Below are 12,602 nucleotides of genomic sequence, written 5' to 3' on the forward strand. Positions count from 1 at the left end.
CATATCACAAGGATTTTTTGCATTGTTCGCTATTCATTTAAGTTTTTTAAAAACTTATTTTAAAACATTTTTGATTTGGTAATGATGCAGTCTAACAAAATGTCCTAAGGAAATGGTAGTGAGATTGAAATTTTAGTTGCTCTTCTTTTTCTTTCAGAAGGAAAAACTGCTTAGAAGGGCTTAATTTCTCTCTCCTGAAATCTACCATAAATATAAGGACCTTTATCTCTTGGCGGCTAGTTGCATGGAAAAAATATCTCAGCTTGATCTGTCTTATTCTTGGACATCATTTTATCTCCTCTGTAATCAACTTTGTAGTGGAACCAACTTTTTTTTTTTTTTTTTTTTTTTTTTAATCACCCAAAGTCTGATCTTCAAGCTTTCACCTTCAAAGACACAGCAATCCTTAGGCAGACTAGTGAGTCAGAACGATTTTATAACTGAGGAAAACTTTGAAGTTCCTGTAAACCATTGAAAAACAGTGTTTTCTGCCCTTTTTTAGTCATACTCCTGTTAGTTTGCTTGCCTCTGCTTAGGCATCTCTTGCGTCTTGCACTCCATTTCAGTGAAGCTTAGCCAGGAATGACTGCACCACCAGGTTTTGACGGCCTGATGAGGAGTCTGAGATAGTCATGCAAAACCCAGGAAAAATGAATCGCAAGTGTTTTTCACAGCAGAGGTAAACACCAGCACAAGGTTGCAAGGGAAATGCAGACAGGCAAATTCAAGGGAACTCTGTAGTGAACATGTGTTTAATTTCCAGAGGAACCAGCACGCACATCACTTTTGCAAGACTAGGTTTTATAACAATCAGCCCTCACTGACATGTGGGGAGGTCACTGGGTGATCCAAATCCAGCAGCTTAATGAGAGGAAGCTGAACAAATGACAGTGGAAATGCTTTCATTTGGAGGAGTACCAAATGTTCCTGCTCTTTCAGCCCCTATATATGGGATATCTATTTTGTGACCTTTGGAAAGAGAAACCCATCCACCTTTCTCAGCCAGACTACTTTGATGGTGATCACAGACTCCAAAGAAATACTGCCTGCTTGTAATTTAAGGAAAAATGCAGACAGCTATCAATTTGTTTGCTGGAACAAAGTTTGTGAGACCATATTCAGCATTAATTTTCTCTCTCACGCCAAGGATGAGATTGGAGCACTGTTGTCTTTCTTCAGTTGAATTTTCTTTTTGTCTTTGATAGAAATTTACCTTTAAAAAAAAAAAAAAAAAAAACATTGATAGCATGTCAGATTAAACTATTTTTTTCTGCACTCCATGGAACAGTCTGCTAGCAACAATCACAGTAACATATTGTTACGATCAGCTTGTATTATGGCAGCACTGATAGGTCCAAACCAGAGATCACAGCCCCAGTCTTTGTGGGTAGGTGGATGTGTTGTGAAGTTCTAACAGCCACTCAGACCCTGCTTTGGTGAGACTTTCAGGCCTGTGATTAATTTGAAGCACACAGCACTCTTGTAGATGCCCCGTGTGGTTCCAGCAGTGGTAGGAGTACGATCTGTTAATGAGGATGAGGTGGGATTTATGGGCAACTGGTAGCCTTGAACCCTGTCCTGTAATGTGCAGCAATTTGTTGAGTTCCATGCAGGTCTTCAGGTTCATATGAACGTCTCCAGTTGAGACTACACAACTGGCGCTTGCTAAAGTGGGAAGAAGGAGGGAAGAAGAGTTGGTGAGAGGCAGACAAGCAGGCTGAGGTCTCTTTACTGGGCAGAAGCCACAGAGTGGGGGACGGGAGATTTTATCTCTGCAAGCAGCTAATCCTACCCCTCCCTTGTTCAGCTGATTTTAAGTTGGTCTCACTATTTCAAGGAATTCAGGATCTCCCCCTGTAGATACATGATACAACCCATTTGGAACATTTTTTTTTCCCCTAGCAGTGACACTGTAATAGGGAGACGAGCATCTTTGGGTAATTTCAGTAGTATCAAGAAAGGAGTCAAACATCAGTGGCTTTTGCTGGGGCCTGATCCTGTGCAGCAGACAATCTGAGACAGGCATTTGTTCCTGGAGCCTCCTGTTCCCGTTGTGCAGCTACACAAGCAGGGCTATGCAAGTGCACTGTTCTGAGCTTGAGAAAGTGTCCATGCTCAGCACCTCTGCACGCAAGCTGGCCTTTGCAGAGAGCATCAGAGGAGGATCTCCATCCTGCTGCTTTTGTGGAGATGATGTGCCGGTGTGGAAATATCCCCAAGGGCAGAATGCCAGCAGTGTGCCACTCAACCACCTGCCATGCTATGTCCTGCAGGGTGTCTGTCACCCTGCGCACGATGGGGTTTAATGCTCATGGACTGCAAGAGGGCAAATGGAGAGGTGGAACGCCGCCTTCTCCTCTCCTCATCGAGCACCTGTTAAGGAGCTGAGCATAGGCTAGTTCTGGATTTGCAAATCATTATAATGACAGACTGTGACAATAAAAAGAGCTATGAAAATAGATCATGAAAGGAAGTCCCGGATTAAGGAATCCCCTGGTACACTGGGACACGGTAAAACCCCATTAAGTCAATAATCTGTGCATTAAGAACTCCTCTGGTTATGTAAAGGAAATAAAACAGTCTGTTTTTCTCCATAAGCCAGAGGAAGTGGTAGCTATGGTATGTAATGACATGATAAAGAGCACTTGCTCTTCAGTAGCCCTTACAGTCTAACATGATTTACAGATCAGATCTCTGTTGATGACAGTAGAAAGACTATAATGATGCCAGTGACCGTGTCTGAGGGAGTCTCAGTTGTGTCTTTATTCCAAGTCCACAGAAAGGAAATAATAAAAACAGATAATCACATTAAAGTAGTGGTTTCAGATGACACTCGCACAAAATAAGGTTATTCAGAGTTAAACTGCTAGTTTATCATCTTCTTCATTCTCATGTGCTTGAATATTGCAGGAGCCTTAGATGAGTGTATGAATTTATGTACCGTGCTGAAATGCTGAAATGCCTAGCTACAGTGGGGAGAGTTGGGAGCAACGAGCATTAATGGCGATAATGGTATTAGAACAGCATCTACAGAGGCAATCATGATTCAGGGCCTGTTGTCCTTGTCCAAGAGGGCTTGTTATGCAAGTAAAAAAATGGAGGAGACCACCTTCTTTCTGATACCTTCCTCCTTTACAGCATTCGCTGTCTCAGGTGCTTCTTTAGCTGTGTTTTACCATCTTGGCCTGAGTTGTATTCTGTATTAAAAGGATGGCTTCATGCAGATAGTTCCACATTGAAGATTTACTCCACATCTTTTACATTTCATCAGCCCTTAAGTATGACTTATCCAGAATTGACTCCCCAGGCAGATGAGTGAAAATGTATCTTTGGGAGCCTTTTGCTCTGACACATGCACTTTCTGTGAAAATTCTTGTAGGTATCAAGCTTTTTGTGTTAAAGTAGGTATGAAATAAATTGTTGAAATTAAGTAGCTAAGGAATAGTGGCTTAAAATAATTTCTTTTCATGTTGCACTGCCTCTGGGTCTCTGCTTAAACACTATGCAGAGCCTTTCTTATTTCCACCCTGCCTTTCTCCATGCTGCAGCTGAGGGAGAGCTGATTCACTAGTTTGTTGCAGTAGTTCTTGTAATCCCTGGGTACCTAAACTGCAGAATAGGATATTGCTGTTTTCCTCTTCATTTCAAATTATCTCCATTAGCGCCCAGTTGCCGTTCGCTTAATGCCCATTTCAGTGTCCTCCAGCCGTTAGCGTTTCTAAGGGCCACCTTCTGTCATGAACAAGTACGCACTTGCTGCAGTTTGGTAATGGTGAATGACATGATGCAACTAACGCTGTTTTAGTAGGTCCTACTAAACAGGAATGTAGTACCAACATTCGCAAAAAGAATAATCCTTCTTAGCTGCTAAGTCATTTCTTCCTGCATTCACTTCAGCTGTGTATTAGCCAACGCAGTAAAAATACACAGTGGGGTTCTTTATCATGAACTTTTCAGTTTTCAGCACTCAAAGGAACTCACGGAAATGCACTGGCAGAGATCTTTTTAGGTGCCGCGGAAAAGGTGAACATGTGATCTTGCAGGGCGAAGGTTATGTGATTTGCCTTTCTGCCATGAAAGTGTACTGAACAGCTCTTTCATGAAGCAGAAAGTTCTCTCATTTTTCCGGCTGTCCCTCGAGGATTTAAGGAAGGCTAAGCCATGCCTGCAAGGGGTATAGAGAGCATTTCTTTTTTGCAAGAAGGTTAGTTTCTCTCCTTCATAATTCAGGCATGCTTGACTCTCATGGAATCCCTGGAACGGGATAGCTAAAAGCCATATCAGTAACTAAGCATGAGAACTATGCCATGAGAGCATCCAGCTTAAGAAGGCAAACTCAGCTCTCCACTGACTCTAATTGGAGTGGTTTTCTGAATACTTTAAGAGATCTAAGTAGAAAGGCACTCTTGAGAAATCAGTGGGAATCAGTTGACTTGTTTCATTTAAAAACTCTGAAAAACTCGCCCTACACTGTAATACTCCTGAAGGAATACACGTACTACAAGACAGTCTGGATTATCCAAATTCAGTTTTCCAAAACTCCCTGTTATTCATGTTCCTCATTATCTATCAATTACATTCCAAATTACCTTCATTACCTGAAACCTTGATTATCCAAACTTACTCAGTGTCCCCTGTGATACTCTGATAATTGAGCTTGTACTGTGTTCCTCCAGCCGAGGCTTCACTTGTTAGGAAATGAAGGTACTTTTGGTCTGGCACATTCTGCCAGAAGAACATCTTGCTGTAAGCTGTCCAGTATAGACTTAGTGCAGGATGCACTACCATAAAGCACCGGCCATCTAACAATTTAAAATCTGCTGTTTTCCTTTATAGTTCAAACCAATTTTCCTGCAAAGGTAGACAACATAAATCCTAGGCAGAATTATCAAATGTTCATCCATTTGTTGTATTGTCTCCCACCATAGATGCCAAGCACAGAAAAAGAGTATACTTTCAAGTACCATAGACAGTAATATCAATAATGCTTATAATTTTTACAGACTTATTTCCCAACACATTATGTGGTGTCTTTCTACTAAGCTAAAGCTTATTTCCAGTAAACTTAATGCCCAGAATATGGCTTCCAATAAATTGCAGAACAGTACATTTGTCATGACTAATATTTAGTAATTAATTGTTCCTTCATTACAGTTGCTGAATCATGAGCTAGAATATAACTTCATAATGATCGTATTATTTTCTGAATAAAATGATTCCCCAGCTGTAATTAAAACTCAATTCTGAAGATTTTTCTCACAAGTTGCTGCTTATACTCAGGTGGAAAGGTTGGATCATGAGCTTAGTCTCTCTGTTTGAAATGAGTCTTTTGCAATGACATGTTCCAGTTCCAGCAGGGTTAAGTTTGATAAATTGAATTCAAAGCAGTTTCCTGTGATATAGGTCATTTGGACAAGACCTTTAAATAGAGGTCTGAGCTGCTTTGCATGAACATATTAGTTTCTATGGCAAATGTCATCGCTCCAACGTGTAGGCCAAAAAACCCTCTCTCCTGATTATTGCACTGCAAGTATTGTTTGGCTTCTGCTCTTGGCTTTAACCCATGCTGTTTTTCTGTGGTGCTGTAGATTTATAATTGATGTTTGTGCATGGATAGCTTCATGTAGCTGAGAGTATTTTTTGTGATCTGTTCAGAAATAGGATACATAGCCAGATTAATGTAGGTGTAGTCCTTAGTTGAAATGAGTTGTTGTACAAGAGCATATCATTAACAATTTATTCAGAGCATTTTCATAGTGTAGCGGTGTTCATAGCAACCGTAGATGCTGTGGCTTCATACCGGGACTTCTAAATTTCCATCCTGACCACTGGCTGTTGTTTTGGGCCTTCTAGGATCAAAAGCTTAATATGATTCTACAACATGGTTATGATTCCTGGTACAAATGTAAGTTTAGATCTGCAGTAAATTTCCTCTGGATGAGACTAGCTGCAGACTACCCCAGGGCTTCTCTCAGAGTCGATCCACCTAGGCACCTGCCGCTGCCCAAGGCTGCCCCTGGAGTCAGCAGCCAACAAAAAAGGATTAATCCTGCTCTAAAATACCACTTGCTATGAGGAACTGAGCTTTTAATGACCTAGCTGACATACCCTGAAGCCATTAACTGGGAATATCAAATATAGGAAAGACTTGCTTAAAATGAAAAGTTAGCAGTTCTGACTCTCACATTTCCCTGCTGTGGGGCTCTGTCTCATGGACACTGCTTTGAGTAACAGTACTTTATACTTTGATATGCCGTCTAGCATCATTTAGACTAAAAGCCATATGTATTTAAATTAGATGCATTGACTTCTTTTCCAAAGAAGAAGTAAAATATTTATTCTCCATTTCTTGGAACTGCGGCACCTCTCATTGGCATGAAGAGTTATTTTAAGTAGCTTCAGCTGGAGTGAGAAGATCACTAGAGTTAGAAAAAAAAAAAAAAAAAAGGTGTAAAAGCTGCAGTGTGGTCTTAAAACAGTGCTCTTATCACAGTGCACAGAGATCCCTGTCAGAGATTTACACTGATTGCCTTCGGTTCCTCTGGAACCACTAATTCTCAGTTTTACTGCTTAAAGCTGGTCTTCTGTATTCATGTAAACGTGTACTGAGCTGCCTTATCAAGATCAACAGTGTTTAGATAATTTGTCTTATCTTAATGACTTTTTCTTATTAATGCTGCAAAGTGACAGAGCGAGATCAGAAAAATACATTGTGTGTGGCTTTAATACTCTGAAGCAATTCTTAAGTTTTTTTTTTTTTTGTAATTTTACTGTATTTCCATTGATTCTTAATCATCTTTATAGTTCATAGCTATGTTTTCTCCCAAAGTAGCAAGTTTCGTGATATAGTATTTCCTAAATGGTACCAGAACAGATTTCTGAAATACATTTAAATCCAGTTCTACACAGAAAACCCACTACAGACTGTTAACTCCACTTTTTCTTGTTATTACTGAGATCTTCGCTCTTAATCTAAATAGTCTCCACAGATTTCTTTCAAAATTGAGTCACTCTGTCTTATTGAATCAAATTCATCCTGTGGGGAGACCTGAGCTCTGTACATCACTTAAGGCTTGCATACATCCTGATTTAGTGGGTTAAGTGAGGTCTGAAGTGATGCCTTGACCTTTTGTTGTCTTTCTGTAGCAGAATGTGCATTTGTGCATTTTTAAAGGCGCTTTTTCTTCCTCTTTAATACAGCTCTTCCATGTGCATGGGTATATGTGTACATATGTGTGCTATTTTGGTTGTCTTCACTTCCTCTGTAACTCATCCTGTATGCAGCATCTGCAGATCCATAATTGCTCACATAGAGAAATTGCTCCTGTGCCCTTCAAATGAGGGGAACTGTTCAAGGACAGAAAAAAGATAAATGACTAGCAGTTGTTTTTCAAAGATATTAATTTTATTAGTCATGCATTCTGCTGTTTTTCCTGAGGTTTGGGACTTCTTTCTGGTAGCAATTAGAGTTTTGGAACAAAGAAAACTTATGTTTAGAGGAATTGAATACCCCCACCTAGACTCCCCAGTTCAATCTGGGGACCACATTGTGATGAGTTTCAATACCTGAAGCCTCATCTAACTGATTTGCTGTGCACTTGATGCAAATTCCTGTAAAACAGTCTAAGAAAAGAATAATCTTTTGCCCAGCTCCCCATAGCATATTATTTCTACATTTCCATCCGCTAGCTGATGGACGTGCGTGAGGGGTCTTTTGTTTCTTAGAGAGGCATGAGGTAGGCTGATGTAATGCAGTCCTCTCCAGCTGGTATTTCTGGCCACTGAGGTCCCTGCAGCCGCTACATGGTGCCCTCTGTCTTCTTGCCTTGGTGAGGGTCAAACTGGCTTCTGAGCAGTCTTGCACTTGTGGAATGCCATTTCCACACATTTCTCAAATAGTCCTCCCCTTAGAAAGAGATGGTGGCCGTGTCCATGGTTCTGCAGTCTATATGGATAAAGTCATGTGCTAGTCCTAAAATGAGCAAAGCCCTCATCTCTGCAGCAGGAGGTTGTGCTGAGAGTTGCCTTTGCAAATGAGCGGTGTGTATTCAGCCATCAGGGAAATTCTGGGGCTGTACGTTGTTAAAAAAAAAAAACTGTGAAATACATGAAGCAATATAAAACCTCCATAGATGCTATGGTATAGGATCATCTCGTCTCCTCTCTTCTTCACTTCTTTTCCAGACTGTTCATGGAGAAGTCATTTTTTATGCGTGTCCCAACCTTAAAATTATTAGGCAAATTTTTCAGTCTTACTAAACTGCATTTTCATGTCAAAATTTTAGAAAGCTATAGTAGATATGTAAAAATTTTGCTGTGCCTGTGCAAATTTGTGGTGGGCACTTCATGCAGTTAATGAAAATCCTATTGATGGCATGTGTAGCCTGGATCAGACCTTAAATACAGAATTATAATAATCTGGCCTTCAAAGTTGAAATTCAGATAAAGCAAATAAAAATCACTACTGTGCCTTTGAATTTCAGCCTCTGGCTCTGTGTGTTAGTGAAAGGAAAATTGTGTTTGAAGTGGTCAGCATGCAGCTGCTGGCCATGTGGGCTGCATTTCTTGTAGAATTTGATATGCACAGTCATACTGTAACCTTGGTATGATCAGCTGAAAGCAATTAAGGGGTTAACAAATGCTCAGTTTTCCGTGGTCGCCCGTCATCTGCAGTGTGAGTATAGCATCAGATAAGTAGATGTGCGTGGGGAAATTGTACTTGCATTTGGCAAAACTGAACATAGATTTGCCAGTATCTAGGTGCCCTCTCCAGAGCCTGTGGCAGTTAAGTCCGGTGAACGCCAGTCTCAAGGCACTAGTTACCAGGGTCTAGGAAACTCATGGAAAGAATGAAAGAGCTTTAGAGAAATGTCTGCAACCTTGAGTTGTTCAAGGGCCAAGAGCAGGCACACACATTTTGGCATCCTGGCTCAGCTGTTGCGTTCAAACTGGTTAAGCCATGCAAAAAGGCAGAGGTTGTCAACTAGAATTAAGGAGGGACACATAAGCTTTGGTAGATTAAACAACAACCTGTCCAAGGTCATGCAGGGACTGGGTAATGATGACCAACGTATAAGGACAAGTGATCTTGCTAAAATCACAGGTCATTCTTAGTTTTTAACTTAGTTTGAGGTTAGTGGCTTGACAATACCAAGGTCTGATCTGCTTTTGCATCACTGCTACTTTATGGTTATGTAGTTCCACTCATATAGCTGGAGTTAATAGCCTAGTATCTACTGGCAGTCTTTGAAGAATATTGACATTCCTAATTGTTTAATAAAACAGTAATGGTGCTTTAGCGTGTGCGAGGGTGTGCATGTTGAGTTGTGGATTAGAAAAAAAGGTAAGGCTCCCTGAGAGACTCCTGCAAGATGCATACAGAGAGGAACATACAATCACAAATTATAATAAGGTATAAAGGTTTTTTACTTCTTAGAATGGAACAGTCAACTTATTTAATTGCATATATTTTAATGATGTGGACTGACTCAGAGAGTTTGAAGGAAATGCACCCGCTCTGTGCATCAAAGCTCAAAAACACCACCAGCAGTAGTTTAGAATGAATGAAGAAATCATGAAATTGCTAATTTTGGTGGTAAGTGAAAGGAAACACAAAAGAGTTCAAATGTTCCCTGGCAGAGCGCTGCCCTTAGGTGGTGGCTGCGCTGCGTGCTTGTGCGCCCGTCCGTCCTGCCGAGCCGCTCCGTAGGGCTGAGGGGGCCGTTGTCCAGGCATAGGCACCTACGGCCCTTTCAGGTGCCCCGAGATGACCGAGGCATCGCACCCGCCTGGCAGGTACGGCACGGGGCGTACGGGAGCCTCCTGCCCTTCTGCGCGCCCGTGGGAGTCTCGGATGGCAGGAGATGCTTCTGTTTAGGGAGTTACTGCGCTTAGACCTACGTACTGCATCACGTTCGCGGGCATCGTTAACACACGGTCACCTGAAGCACAACAGTCATAGCAGTGTTCTCAGGGGATAATTGCAGCAAGTAATGGGCAGTTATCTAATTTTAAACTTGGGAGATATTTTGAGATGGATCGGGCATTAAAATCTGAACAGGATGTAGTGTTAAAACTATCCAGCTCCAGTTTAAAGTTGCAGTGGGTGGTTGTTTTCCTAATGACCTCAAATCCATGATTTCATTCTAATATTTGCCTTTTTATATATTCATAGTTAAATATAACTTGAATATTGTCCTAATTACATTCTCATGTTAATTTAGCTCTGATTCAGAATTTCTATCATTATTCTTTGTAGAATTATTTTGAAATGATGGAAAGTTCAGTAAAGATGCTCCAGTGTGTGATTATGCCTTTGAATTATTTATCATGTTCGAAGACAGAAATATGGTTAAAATCTAGTTTGAGTTGTAAATGAGCCTTGGTAACGTAACGAGAAAGTGACAGCTCTTTTCAGGGAGCGATGTGGTTTATGGGCGCATCGTTTGGGATTGCAGAAGTGCGTGGGAGCCCTGCATAAACCAAGGGCCTCACAGTGGAATGAGAAAAAATCCATTGTACGAACTGGCAAACGCTACCCAAACAGATAAGACAGATATAGTGTGGAAGAGGGGGGAGAGAGAGAGAGGTAGAGACAACATACTCAAATGAAAAAGCAGCTTAGTGGCAGAATTAAGAAGAGAAAACAGATGTCCTGACTCGGGCACAAAGAGCCCTTGCGTCACCCGCTCTCACCTGCTTTGCACTAGGGGAGCAAAAGCTATCGCAAGCACCGCTTAGCCCGTGTTTTTCACAGTGCGTCACCATGGCAAGTGGTGCAGTGCTAATGCAAGGTTGTAGAAACTTGGATTTATGCAAAAAATTCATGCTTGTGGCTGTGGCCCTGAGCCTGTTGGTGAGCGGCATGCGACTTGCAGAGAGGGAGAAACTGCTGGGGAAAAAGCTCTAGGTGAGGAAAGGAAACTTGCCCTAATGTAAGCAGCAGTTTTGCTAGAGGTAAGTGAGGGGAAATTCTTCATTTATAAATGGTTCGTTGACCCATGATAATAAAGCAGTGCTGCAGAAGAAGGATAATTATCTACTTAAGTATCAGGTGCCCTAAGGGTAAAAGCTTCTCTTCTCTCCTTTTGAAAAATGAACTCAGATTAAACAAATGTCCTTTTTCCTGTTTTACTGTTGACACGAATTTCTTTTTTATGAGTAAAATTAATTAGTTTTTCTATTCCTTTATCCCTAGCATGGAAATCAGGTCTGCCGAGCAAGTTTTGAGCTTTTCCCGTGGGCCCCGATGCAGCCGACAGCCTCCTTTATGGAGGTGCTTTGCACACAAAGACATTGCAGGAGTTCTGTTAAGCCCAGTAGCTGCCGAGAGGCACAGCCTCTTACAACTAAAAACCCACAAAACTCATTTTCTCCCAGTCCAAGATCAGTTTATTTCCAACTACCTGTTTACTAAACAAATATTAATACGCAATTCTTCTTTCTGAAAATTTTTTAATGCTGTGAGCTACAACAAGGGAAAAAGAGAGCAGTGAAGGCATAGATAATGCTGCACTAAACAAATAAAGGCCAGAGTTTTTAAAGCAACTTAACACCAAAGCTGGAGCCAGACGTCTCCTGTTCTGTTGTAAGCAAAGAGAGCTGCTGGCTGTGAAGCTCTTTGGAACAATCTGCTCCCGGTTAAGCAGATATCCATTACAATATTGTCTGTCCTCCTCTGGACCTTGAAAAATGATCAAAAACTCACCTTTACGTCTTTACTTCCAGAAAATGTCTGCTTTTTTCCTCCAGTCAGAAATATAAGTGTGATTCCTATGATAAACTCTGGGAACATGAATGTATTCTTTCTTTGTTTATGGGAATAAATCATCTTTTGCACATATTAAGCTTTATTTCAAATATCTTGCAGGGTTCTTGGAAATCAGGTTGGTGTAACCTTTGTGTAAATCTGTTAACTACAGAGCATTTCCTAGGTACATTTATAGTGTATAGATACTGTTTTTTGAATACCTGCAGGCTTCAAGATGTTGCAAAAATAAATACTACTGTAATACAATGGCATGGAGCTTAATTTTCTTCAAATAGTCCTTGAGCACTCATTTTAAGACTGAAAAAATAACAAGCTGTTAATTTTCATAGCCTTCAGTTCTGAAAGTTCAAGTGGTGTTAGAGGTGATATTTAAGGTCTTTATTCTGCAAACATGATCCTGCAAGTCGGGGGAAAAAAATATCCCATCTGCAGGGAATTGAGATGAGAGTCAAGTCCCAAGCGCTTGCTTGTTGGATTTACACAACTGAGGCTTTACTAAGAATTCGGGACCTTATTAGCCGTGTTACAAAATTGGCTTTCACTTGAGGAATCATAGCAATTATTTATGTCTGTGAACACAGTGGGCCGGGTGACGGTGAATAGTGTCCGTGTCCTTCCTTTGTTTACTTTATAGCTTCATTTCACTGACTCATGAAGCGCTGTTATCACAAGGCAGAATAGAATCGGAGTATATCTGTAGTGTAGGGAACACAGAGTTTAGAAGGGAAGAGTCTTCATTACCTAACTGTGTTGCTAAAGACATGTGTTTATAACAGGGGAGCACTCCCAGCGAATGGTAATTATTGTAAGGTAGGAATAAATGACCTGGTAT

At 40.9% G+C, this 12,602-nt stretch overlaps 1 protein-coding gene across 3 annotated transcripts in view; it reads left to right on the top strand.

Moving 5' to 3' along the window:
• The window catches only part of FHIT (fragile histidine triad diadenosine triphosphatase), a 592,682-nt gene that overhangs the window by 434,826 nt on the left and 145,254 nt on the right, over positions 1-12,602 (top strand). The window lies entirely within an intron of this gene.

The sequence above is a fragment of the Rhea pennata genome, chromosome 12, assembly GCF_028389875.1.
Source record: "Rhea pennata isolate bPtePen1 chromosome 12, bPtePen1.pri, whole genome shotgun sequence".
In the NCBI taxonomy this organism is placed as follows: domain Eukaryota; kingdom Metazoa; phylum Chordata; class Aves; order Rheiformes; family Rheidae; genus Rhea; species Rhea pennata.